This window comes from Somniosus microcephalus, chromosome 6, assembly GCF_052327205.1.
Source record: "Somniosus microcephalus isolate GS21.2 chromosome 6, FLI_Smic_1.0, whole genome shotgun sequence".
Classification (NCBI taxonomy): Eukaryota; Metazoa; Chordata; class Chondrichthyes; order Squaliformes; family Somniosidae; genus Somniosus; species Somniosus microcephalus.
In genome coordinates, this window is record NC_140992.1 from 33622082 (window position 1) to 33634391 (window position 12310).

Genomic DNA, 12310 nt, shown 5'->3' on the forward strand with positions numbered 1-12310 from the left:
CAAGCAGGTTCTGCTCACTGACCTTAGATTCAGTCCGATAGTATACATTAAATAAGTTATATACACAGCCAGTATTGAGGTAGCTGGTCCTGTAATATGCAAGTCTGGTTGTGAACACCATCTCTGTCTACCAACTTGTTGATGTGCAAATATATTTATGTTCACTTGTGTAAATATGTGTGAGGCATTTGTACACTTAGGCAAGGCTGAAATGTGGTCCATCATGACCTGGAACTAAGAAACAGAAAATGAAGCATTTGTTATTACTTACTGGACCTAAGTTTGTATAAGGAAACCACATGTGAAATAGAGGGTCACAGACTGAATTAATGTATTACCACAGAACTAAATGAAAATATGGCTTTCTCTTGAGAATAGTTATTACCTGATTAATACATGCATTGTTGCTGCATGTGCGGCATAGTCTAACAATGCAGCACTTAACCTTTGGCCAAGACAGATAGTCATTAGAAGTGTAAATTTAGCATTTTTCGGAAGCTCACGTTAGGCAACAAAGTAAAGCCTCTGGTCCTTTCCACTCCTCTGACAGATCACCAAGTGGATCAGTAATCAAAGAACATTGGGGTTGAAATTCCTCTTTTTCTGTAAAAGGGAGAAATGAATGTTTTATGTGTGATAATAACGACCTACTAATGAAATACTGGAATGCACAGTGTTGAAATGTGGAAGTCCCAAGAAAGTGATTTCATTAGCGGTAATGAAAAGATACCAGCCAATCACGATGCACCTGCAATAATGATCCTGTAATGCTTTTTAAGCAGCTAATGAGCCACTTAACCGTTATAAATGTCAAAGTTCATTCATCCAGATGTGGAGTGTACAGTTATAGGAGAAAGTGACTAAACGCCAGCAGAGATCATCCTGATTTACCTACAAGGCACTGCGTGTGCTCAGGCTCAGAGAAGTAGTCTTGATTTTCAGGCACAGGCACTCCAGTGGACTTCCAGTCAAACCTTGGCAGGAATCTGCCAGAACGGCTACAAACTCTTCCGGGACCCGAATACACTGGACCCAGGTCTTGGGGCAAAGTTTCCAGGATGGCTTTGTGTGGAGCCTCCAACCACCCTCAAGGCCATTGACATAAGGGATCGGGAATCTTCTAAACTGGGAGTTTCTGTGCTCTTGCTTGCAGTTAGGACCCAGCTTTGGATTGGCCCGGGGGTGTACCTTGCCAACAGGGGCAGATTTGGATACGGCCTGGGGGCCAGGCCAAGCCAGGATCAGGGATTTGTCTTCCAAAGCTGAGGGCGCAAAAATGTCTTAAAATATTACAAGCGGCCCCCTGATACAGGGGGTACTTGCGATAGCATCATCCCTTCTCCGGGTGGAGAACATGGTACCCGCTCTGGCCTGGCAAATTTCAGTTGGCATTTCTGGCCCTTTTCAGTGGCGGTGGGGGAGGTGGCACCTCAAATTTGCCCCCAGACTGTCAAAGACCCATTACTCATGGCTTTTCCCCCTGATCCCACAAATTTCAGTGGGATCAGTGACTGACACTTCCCAGTGGCAGACACTTCCCAGGACTTGTGCACCGCCCATAGATCTTCTTGGCTGTTCATTTTTGACACGCGTTGCCACATAGAAACTGCTATCAGATCAAACTAGTTAGATACACTATATTATTTTTCACTTTTTACTTTAGGTTTTATTATTTATTTTTCAGTAAAATGAAAATACAATAATTAAAAAAAAAACCTCCAAGTGCACTTTATGTAATGAATGTTGGTATCTTTAGGATACTTAAGCATCACTACAGATAAAAATAAATATTTTAAAACTCCTAAAATTTGATGTCGTAGCCTTTGAATTTATTTTATGTTGTTGACTTTAGCTTGTCTGTAGTAAACCTCCAGTGCCTGTGCATACAATGCCATAATGTGGAGATCAGACTTCAATGTATTGACCGTTTCCAATTTGCCAAGAATCTTGGGACGCGATGGATTTATTTGAAAAGGAAATTTGCTTGCATAGGATAGAGAAAAAATGGAACCTCGGAACATGTATTGGATGATTCTACAATCTAACACTCTCAGTGGAGAGTAGTCCTTGCAAAGGGCAGTGCTAGCAGGGAGCACAGCTTGGGAAAATCTTGGGTTCCTCGCTGAAAGTATGCTGGTTTCTACGCCAATCTTGCCAATGGGAGCTTATGCCCAAATTTCCTGTTGAGCTCAGTTGCCTACTTTGCAACAAGTAAACCAGCGTAAAATGAGCACAACCAATAGGGGTAATAGCATAAGTGTAAAAAGATGTGTGCTGTTTTCTTGCATGGCACTTCACTCTTGGAGCCTCTTCCACTTTTATGCAGAGCATGGGCAAACCCATTGGGAAGATTTTCCAGCAACTTAGTCCTTCTGAATATGTGATGGGTGCACTGTAACTGACAGCACTTTGGCTATGTATAGTGCAGGTCCCAGATAGAGAAATTTGAAATTTGCATGTAAATTTACACCCATTCAGATCTGGCATAAATGCAGGAAACCCGTGTTCTCTGATCATTTGATTGGGTGTGGCATTATGTTAATGAGCTAAGTGGAGCTTTGGCGGATGTAATTCAGGAGCGACGCAAATAATCAAAGAAATTCACATAGCGAGATTCTGGCGTGAAACCAGTCCAAGTCATTTCCGTGTGAATTTCATGAGACAAACAGTACCTCATGGCTCTTACACTGTTGTTGCGATGAAAATTATGAGTACATTTTGGGCCATTGTGGCACTTGGCAATTTCAGTGTGCTTTCTTATGAGAATAGCCTATCTAGAAGTGTTTCAAAAATGAACTTAATTTTAATGGCATGAGGTGTCATTTAAAAAAAATAAAAAAGCACACGTGAACTTATTAGAGTTGCTTTGGAGTTGCAAAGCAGAAGCTCAGGATAGCAATTGAAAAAAATGAAACTTGTTCTAACATATACTGCTCTGAAAAGAGAAAATGCACCAAGGGTCAAAAATCAAAATTTTCTGAGGGAGAGGGGAATGTCTCCATACATCCTTAGATAATAACATCTTACTCTCTCCGTGCTCATATGGCCTTTCATATTTTTTTCCCTGTTATCACCTTATCCAGTGTGCAGCATACCCCATTTCTGGCTAAGAGACTGGATCTATGATTTGCACCTTGACTTCTGCCTCTATAATATTTTGAAATCTTCCCCTTCATTCGGCTCACTAACACTAGGTCTGGCCTAGAGTAAAATACTCACTTTTAGATTTGACTGGAGCAGGGAATTGTTCCATGGTATCTTCATTAATGAATTCAACAACAATACTTTGTATTAGTATAGTGCCTTCAAGAGTGTAGATGGCGAGCCAGCAGATGAGTTAACAGAAAGGTCCAAAGGCGTGGCCATAAAGAGAGGTTTTGAGGAGATGTGTAAAGAAAAGGAAAATACTTGCATTTATATAGCGTCTTTCATGACCTCAGAACAGCCCAAAGTGCTTTATTGCGAATTAAGTGCTGTTGTAATGCAGGAAACTGCAGCAGCCAATTTTGCACACAGCAATGTCCCACCAACAGTAATGAGAGATGTGACCAGAAAATCTGTATTGTAATGATGTTGGATGAGGGATAAATATTAGCCAGGACACTGGGAGAACTCCCCCACTCTTCTCGAATAGTGTGAATAGTGAACTTTTATGTCCACCTGAGAGGGCCTTGGTTTAACGTATCATCCAAAAATCAGCACTTTCCTCAGTGCTGAACTGAAGTGTCAGTATGGATTATGTGCTAAAGTCTCTGGAGCGAGGCTTGAACCCATAACCTCCAGACTCAAAGATAAGAGTGATACACCTGGGCTCTTCAAAGGTTACCACTTAAATGGCAGAGAGAAGTAACAAGTTGCACATATTTAGGGAGGGAGTTCCGTGGAGATAAAACTGGGTGTTGTTTGCACACATCTAGAAGCAGAGCGCATGTTTAAGAAAACTAAGAAGCAAACATTGGATTTTTACTAACTTTTCAATAATGATCAGCCATTGTTGGAGGGTTAGAGTAGTCGGAACAGCACTAAACATTTGGGAAATTCAACCATCAGCGCTTTCTATACATTCTAAAACCTTTTATTCATGTCTGCTTTTAGTGAAGATAGAAGTTTCATCCCCATCATATCTTTCTAGCAAAAGTCCTGCAGCCTGGATAAAGGAGCAATGCTCTTTATTCGTTTGCGCTTGCATCTTCCTGCCATATTGAAACATTGAGAAACAACCCTTCTGGATAGCCTCTAGTTTGTTTAAGGGATCACGCACTGAATGTTTGTCTGTTGTGGATCATTATTATAGGGTTTAAAAGGATAATGGATCAGGACTCTTGAAAGGTGGGGCACGCACCAGCCAGCCTAAACAGTGTTTGAAAGAAGTTGTGTAAACAGAGAGATACCTAGACAACCATATCGCTGTATGAGGTGGGATTAATAGCTAAGTACAAGTCTGTGGTAGAAGTCCAAATCACTTCAAAAGCTTCAATCAAACATTGAAAAGAAAGGTTTGCATGCGGATAGCTGTGGACATGTTTGATGAAAGCCGTCTCCCAATAGGATACACTGAATTCACTTTGTTTATTATATTCGTTTCTTGCCTACACAAAAGATTGATTTATTAGCCTATTTCCCACTGATATTTCCAAATATTTATAATGTCTGTTTAAAATAAAATGCTAATCATATTGTAGATGAGAATAAAAATGCAAATCTAAATGGAACAACTTCAACTTGATAGTATTTATCATAGTTTTTCCATTACACTGTTTTCCTTTTCAAAAGCCTTTTACTTTCTCATCTCCTTATACTCCTGCTTGTGCTCCAGCACCTACAGTCAGACAGCAGGCTAGCTGGCCAGTACTTTGATTTGCCTCCTGTGCTATTGCATGGCTAGTACATTTTCATGAGTCAAGACAGAGAATCCATTGTCTTGGTAGTGGCACCCTGTCTAGAAAAAAGCTGTGAAACATTTCAAATACAAGTAGGTTTAAAGACTCCCCTTCCACATTTCCAACAAAGCAGCATACAAAAAATAAATGCCGCATTATATATGCTGCAGTGCAAACTTTGCAATGCTTTTTTACTGATACATTAATAGTAGGAGCTGCAATTGCTAATGTGTTGACATTGTGATTTTGATCTCATCACTGTGTGTGCCTCTATGTGCCTCTATATGTAGTGTGGAAAGTGTCATGAAATACAATTACCGATGAATATTCTACTCATGAAGGCAGCAACATGGAATTGGATGTGGACCCATAACTACAGTGGTCTGAGAGAAGTACTTAAAACTGGCACAACATCCTATTAGGTACAGAGGCTAAGGCAACACAATGGGTAATTCTGACTTTAGGCGATAGTGCAAAACGTGCAATATTGGCTCCGCCACCCGTTAAATACCGCTCCCGATTTTCGTTTCAAAATGATAATCAGGAGAAGTGTTTAAGGAGCTGATATCACCCATTTTACACTATCGCCCAAAGTCAATCAGTCCTTGCTGGAGAAAGAAGCATGATCTAAATTTTTCAAACAATGATTGGAATCTTTCAGATAGATGTAGAGTGACATTCTGTGTAGAACCAAGAACTAGTACCATTCTGGCCTCCTTTGTATATGAGTAAGGTTAGGTGTCTCCCGTATGTTGAGCTGGTATCAGAATCTATGGTTAGATTTTCCAACATAAAGACAATTTTTTCAGCTAAAATAAAATATTGGAAGCTCACTGACATCACAAATGACTGAATATAATGGCCAATTGGAAGTTTGATTCAGGGAAAAGCAGAGGTACTGTAAATATTCTTGGGTTTGAAAGGAGTCCAACTTAAGTCCACTTAACAGATACAAGATAACAGACCTGGAAATTTGAATAATAACTGGGTTAGAAATTCGTTATAGCCAAGCAATGATCAGTGTGGTTAAGTAGCGCCACCTGAAAATCGTCCAGGCTGCACGCAAAATTCGTCCTCACTCCTCATTAAAATGATTGTAGTCATGATTCTTATCTAAAAACCCAAGCTCATTACACTGAAAAGATGGACCAATTTTGGGGGCAGTCTAAATGCAAGTAATGATTGCCACAGGCTTTTTTCACTACTTAAAGGGGAGGTTCATTGATGCTGCAACACCTCATTCTCAGCATTGTTGGATGTGCAGCTGCCTCAACAACCATAAGAAGGACAAGGAGAAGTAGCACTTAATTACAAATCCTGATGGCAGATCACTGCCCCAGGGAGAGAGCCCGGAGGTTTTCTGATGAAGCTTTGGAGGCATTGGTTTTAGCAGTAGAAAGAAGGTCCTGTATCCGGCAACTGGCAGGAGGCCCTCGTCACAAGTCTACCAAACTATGTGGAGGGAGGTGGCACACTTCGTCACGGGCAGCACTGTGCTCCCCAGGACCCACATCCAGTGCAGAAGTTTAATGACCTCACATGTGTGATCAGGGTGAGTGAAGGCTTCAACACATGCTACATACCACCATCTGTACCACAAGCTTCACACACTGCTCAATGCACCACACCCCCAGCACTCACCCACCAACAATCTCTACCTAGCAGCACTCACACCCACATCTCACTCCTTGCACACAATGACAGTTATTCAACTATGGCAGGCACAAGGGTCATTAATTATTAGAATTCATGTGATATGTTTATGGATACATTTATTAATTGAGTTTGGAATATTTTGTAGTCTCCCTCATTTCACCTTTGCACCCAGGAGGATGCTATGATATGCCATGAGACAGGGATTGTATGATGGGGATGTGGGATGTGGATCTGGGGTTTCACTGAAGTGAATCGGAGTCTGATGAGCCGGTCATAGACAGCCCATCTGGAAGGCCGATTGTCTGCCTCCGCTCCCTCTGCCATAGATCCTGGAGGGCGAGGTCCACTGCCAGTACAGCCCCCATGACGTTTAGCAAGTGTTGTAGGTTGAAGCTTTTCAGAAATAATTATGGAGTTTTGTACTTTCCACAACACTCCCTGATACCAAACAATCTTGAAATGAATAAAGAAAACTCTTCCAGTAGCAGGAAGTAGCACCCAGCCACTCAAACTTCAAAAACCTGTCAGGTCCGAGTGATTGGTGATGATCCCTTTAAATAGCATCGCTCGAGCTCGCTTCCTTCTGCTGCACTCCACCTCAACCTATTGTTGTTTTCTCCAGTCAGTAAGTTAATTGGCTGCAACGAAGTTGGGAGATCGGGCATCAAGTGAGCGTTGCACACTCACTGACGTCACAATCTCCAAGATGGCGAGGTCCCTGGTGATCGCATTCAGTGGCAGAACTACCGGAAACACTGATATGGCGTGTGGTGCTGGAACTGGCATCAGGTGGCATTAAAGCTCTCAACGGTGTTTTAGCAGCATCTCATGGTGCTAACGTGTGGCACAAACCACATGAATTTCGCCCCCCACCGAAACTAAAAAATTGGCTACGTTTGCAGGTGAAGCCAAACCAAGTGAAGGTGGGAAGGGGCAGTTGAATCTAAAGAGGTAGGCGTAGACCTACAAAATGAGTTACACTATAAGTGGGCCAACTGCAGGGGCTGACTGCAGGCAAATGAAATTCAATATGAGTAAATGCATTTTAAAGAAAAAAATTGGTGATAAAAATACTTCATAAAAATGTTGGAACAGCTAAGGATGTAGTTTAGAGATATAGAGGTGTTAATAGCATATCCATTTACTGCCAGACATCATTCAACAAAGCAAACGGAATGTTCAACTGCATACAAGCTCAGTTACCCGTTGGAAGATGTTGTGCTAAAGCTGTATAGTGCTTTGTTCAGACTTTCAAGTACTGGAACCAGTTCAGAGAAGAGCCACAGAGGACTGAGTTATTGAGGAAAGACTGGAGAAACTTGGGAGGAGAAATTCGTCTGGACCTGTTTTCAGGCCCGGGAATCAGCGCATGCTGCGCCCCAACCTGAAGGCATGAAGCTGGCCCGAAATTGTCCCTCGGGCCTTATTTCAATGACTTAGTTGAGCTGCTGGTGACTGCCATGCCTCCACAGGCAGCTCACCCATCTCAGCAGATGCATTTCGATCCACTTTCCTTGTCAGCAGTGACCTTCCGGTAAGTCCTGAAGGAGGTAGAGAGGACAACAGGAGAGGGGCTGGTCGCAGGTTGGCAGCAGTCTTTGGGAGTGCTGTGGAGCTGGGAAGCGCTTACCTTCTTGGTCGTGGCCACTTCCTGGGCCGCATCCACGCCTGGTAAATCTGGCCCGAAACCTGCTCCACTCAGGACAGCCCAATTACTTGGAGGGGACCTAAAAACAGCTTTAGGCCTCTCATTAGCTTATGAAAGGGGCTTAAAGATTGTTTTATGTGGCTGTCCTGGATGCCTGAAAATTTTCAGAGGCCAATATGGCGTTGGACATTTTCCAGTGTTCCTGGGGGTGCAGGGCATAGTCCTGCAAAATTGGTCAATTTTGATCCCATTTTCCATTTGAATTTTTAGGTAGGGTATTGAAGGCAAAACACTTGCAATCATGTAAGAAACAGCTAGATGCTGTGATGGGGAATCTTAATTCTTTCTGTGGAGTGATGAAATAGGATAGGCCTTCCTCATCCATATCCATCTTGCACTATTAGAAAGAAAGAAAAACTTGCATTTATATAGTGCCTTTCACAACCACCAGACATCCCAAAGCGCTTTACAGCCAATGAAGTACTTTTTTTGAAGTGCAGTCACTGTTGTAATATAGGAAATGCAGCAGCCAATTTGCACACAGCAAGCTCCCACAAACAGCAATGTGATAATGACTTCAAAAAATATTCTGCTTTTTTGTTTTTCCTACCAAATTGGAAAACTTCACACTTCCCCACATTGTATTCCATTTGCCATGTTCTTGCCCACTCAGTCAATCTGGCTATATCTCTCTGCAGCCTCTTTGCGTTCTCCTCACAGCTTACATTCCCAACTAACTTTGTATCATCAGCAAACTTGGATAGGCTACACTCGGTCCCTTCATCGAAGTCATTAATATAGATTGTAAATAGCGGAGGCCCAAGCACTGATCTTTGTGGTACCCCACTAGTTACAGACTGCCCGAAAAAGTCCCATTTATTCCTACTGTTTGTTTTCTGTCCATTAACCAATCCTCGATCCATGCTAATATATTACCCCCAATTCCATGAGTCATAATTTTGTGTAATAACCTCTTGTGTGGCACCTTATCGAATGCTTTTTGAAAATCCAAATACACTACATCTACTGGTTCCCCCTTATCTACCCTGCTAGTTACATCTGTAGCAAAGAAGACTGCACCAAAAACCAAGGCAAGCTGAGGGGTTGTCAAAATCTTGGTAATATTTTATAATGATTTCTAAAACATGAATGGGGGGTACATGCTAATAAAAGTGACATCTGAAACCAATGATTCTAAGAATTTGTAAACTATTGTATGCTGGGAACACATTTCTACTTTGAAAAACAGTGGGGGTAAAATTGGTCTTCACCAGTAGTGCAAGACGGGCTGATAGTGAATTGGCAGTCCCGGTTTACATCCTGGCCATCGGAATAGAAAATCGAGCGTAGTGTAAAGCGGGCTGCTGATTCGCTATCAGCCCGTTTTGCACTATTGCTGTTGGCCAATATCACCCCTTATTGATATTTTATCATCTGATGGAAAGGATGCTCAATTAAGGCGTCGTACTGCATATTATGTTCAGTGTTCTGCAGGTGCCCTGCTGACTGCCTTGTTTACACAGCATGTGCCTTCTGTAATAAAACCTTAAAAATTGATTAAATGGCGCAATATGGGACGTACTTTGTTGCATGTGTAATATCAAAACTATGCCGCACAGTGTGTATACCCACACCTGTTGCACAAGTATGCTTAATCGCTGCGCTGTCTGGCCAATCATTTATACAGTGACGAGGAAGAATTTTATAACTCATGCATGGAATAAAGTTCCCATTTCTCAGTTCCCCCTTGTGGAAGTTCCATGCAGTCTGGGCATCCACATGTGCAAGCTCCTGCCGCTGAGATCATGCAAGTAGTGAAACTTGTGTTCGTGGTTTTTTTTTTAAATGGTGATTCAACAGCTTCTAATTTTCTGTTTACAATCTGACTTCAGAGTGACTGGATCTAGTTTAAAACCATCCCAGCTTTAAAATCTGTGATTGATTTGATGCAGAATTTAAACTGGTGGCAATGACACACTTCAGAAAGGGCTGTTGAATGCCACTGGCGATAAATGTTATAAACTGAGGCAGTAGCTGCTCTCAGACATTTCTAAAAATGTTTAAATTCAAGCTTTTTATTAAAAATGGCAGACCAATGAAACCAGATGGGAAAAAGCGGAGTAGCCAAATATTTTTATTGGAACCCACCTGATGATGACAAGCTATACTCTTCAAATCTTTTGATATTTTTCTAATACCCTGCAGCACCCTGGAGCTTCATGGGTTTGGGCAAAACTTCATGTTTTTCCTATTTTAAAAATAGTTTTTTTTTCCAGCTTAACATCTGTAGTCCGTTTCCCCTTCCAATCACTGCTAGCTGCCCCTCCCACTCTGCATCTCTTATACATTTCTAATGCCACAAAGTCTGTTTAAATTTTCAGCTCCCTCAAAACACTTTCAGAATGTTGTGGGACTTCCAATCGGGTTGATGACAATCACAAAGCCTGCATTCCAATGTAACCTATCTGTTGAATCAAAAACAAAGTGCGTATCTCATCCCATTTACAGTGAAAAGCCACATCGAAGACCAGTTTGATGGCCCATTATAGACTAGAGACCTTTTAGGAGACACTGGGTTGCCCCAGTGTCATCAAACCGAAAACAAATCTAACAAGAGTGCCTCCTTTTTAGAGGAGCACAACTAATAGAAACACAAGTCCTAAAAAACAAAAGAAACTTAATAGACTTTGGAATGTCTCTCTACCATGATACTTCATAGGACAACCCCAACTCCCATCAACCCTACTCATCAACTCAGTTCTATCTGCTCTAAGGAGTCCTCTCCCCATCAGTAAGCTCCTAATATAATAACACCCGCCTTCACCAATTCTAATCTGCAACCACAGCCCCCACTTATTCTAATCAACCATTATTTGTAGCGTGGCTAAATGCAGGAGCATTTCCCTGATATTTTGGAATGTGCCATGCCTGATTTACTGAGTGTAGTTCTAGTTACCTGATCATAGGAAGGATATTCTTGCCTTTTGAGAGTATATGGAGGTGAGCAACAATGATGGCTGAGTATCATGAGTTTAAGTTATGAGGAAAAGCTGAGGTGGATGAGCTTGTTTTTGTTGGAAAAGAGAAAACTCTGAGGTTACTTAAGTAAAGTTTTTGAAATTAGATGGTACCTGATAAAGTTAATCTAGCAATTTGTTTTTTTTTACTGTGGCAAAGGTTTCAGGGACGTAAGGTGAACAAACTAAGACATTTGGAGTAAGAAGGGATGTCAGGTTGAACTTTTTCCAGGGAAAGTCAATACAGTGGAGTTCAAGGCAATAAGATATGTTTTTGGAGAGAGAAGGGGTTGAGTGCAATAGTCAGGATAAGTGAGATTGATCAATGAGAAAGGGATGGGCTTGTTGGGCTTTGTGACAAAAGGGATTATTCATTGGTATCCTTCTTTCTGGTCACAGAACACACAGGGTTAACATTGCGTACTGCTAGTAGCCTGAAGAAAATATACATTCCAAACTGGCTGATATACACACCTCAGGGAAAGGTCTTGATATGTGTAGGTTGATTGTTGCCATTGTTCGCCGATCCTTCGAAGGGCTAGAAATTCGCCTCCTTTGCGCCTCCCATTAGCGCCTCCAGGGGGCGATAACGGGCACTGCCAGCTTTGTGACTGGGCACGGCGTGAGTACCGATGCCCACGAAATTCCCGTCGAGGTTTGCGGTGGCGCCCAGAGATTGTGACGTCATCATGCTGCGCATCACCCCAGTAGCAGGCCCGAACTCCAGTTCCGCCCCCTGCAGCATCACCGGGCGATAACACTGACAGCTGCAGGAGGCGTTGTTAGGGAGGCCGGGCACTTGGGGAGCGCTATGAAAAAGGGATGATGGTTGCGTCAATGAAAAAATTTCTGAATGCGTTACTTCAATTTTTCAGCATTTTCCTCGGCCGCGATCGATCAGCTTTGCGCTCTGCTAGAGTGCATGGGGCTGATCGTGTCAGATCGCGATGAGGGACCTCGTTTTCATGCAGAGCCTGCAGCGATGGCCCTTCCCTTTAAGGGAGGGAAGGAGCCTCCATTTCTGGCAACGCTGCCCTTGACATTGGCAGCGCTGCACCAGTACCGTCACTCTTACCGGCTTTAGCGCTCCCAAGCGCTAAATTGGAAGT

At 42.4% G+C, this 12310-nt stretch overlaps 1 protein-coding gene across 4 annotated transcripts in view; it reads left to right on the forward strand.

Moving 5' to 3' along the window:
* mecom (MDS1 and EVI1 complex locus) overlaps window positions 1–12310 on the forward strand; it is a 753387-nt gene that overhangs the window by 11499 nt on the left and 729578 nt on the right. The window lies entirely within an intron of this gene.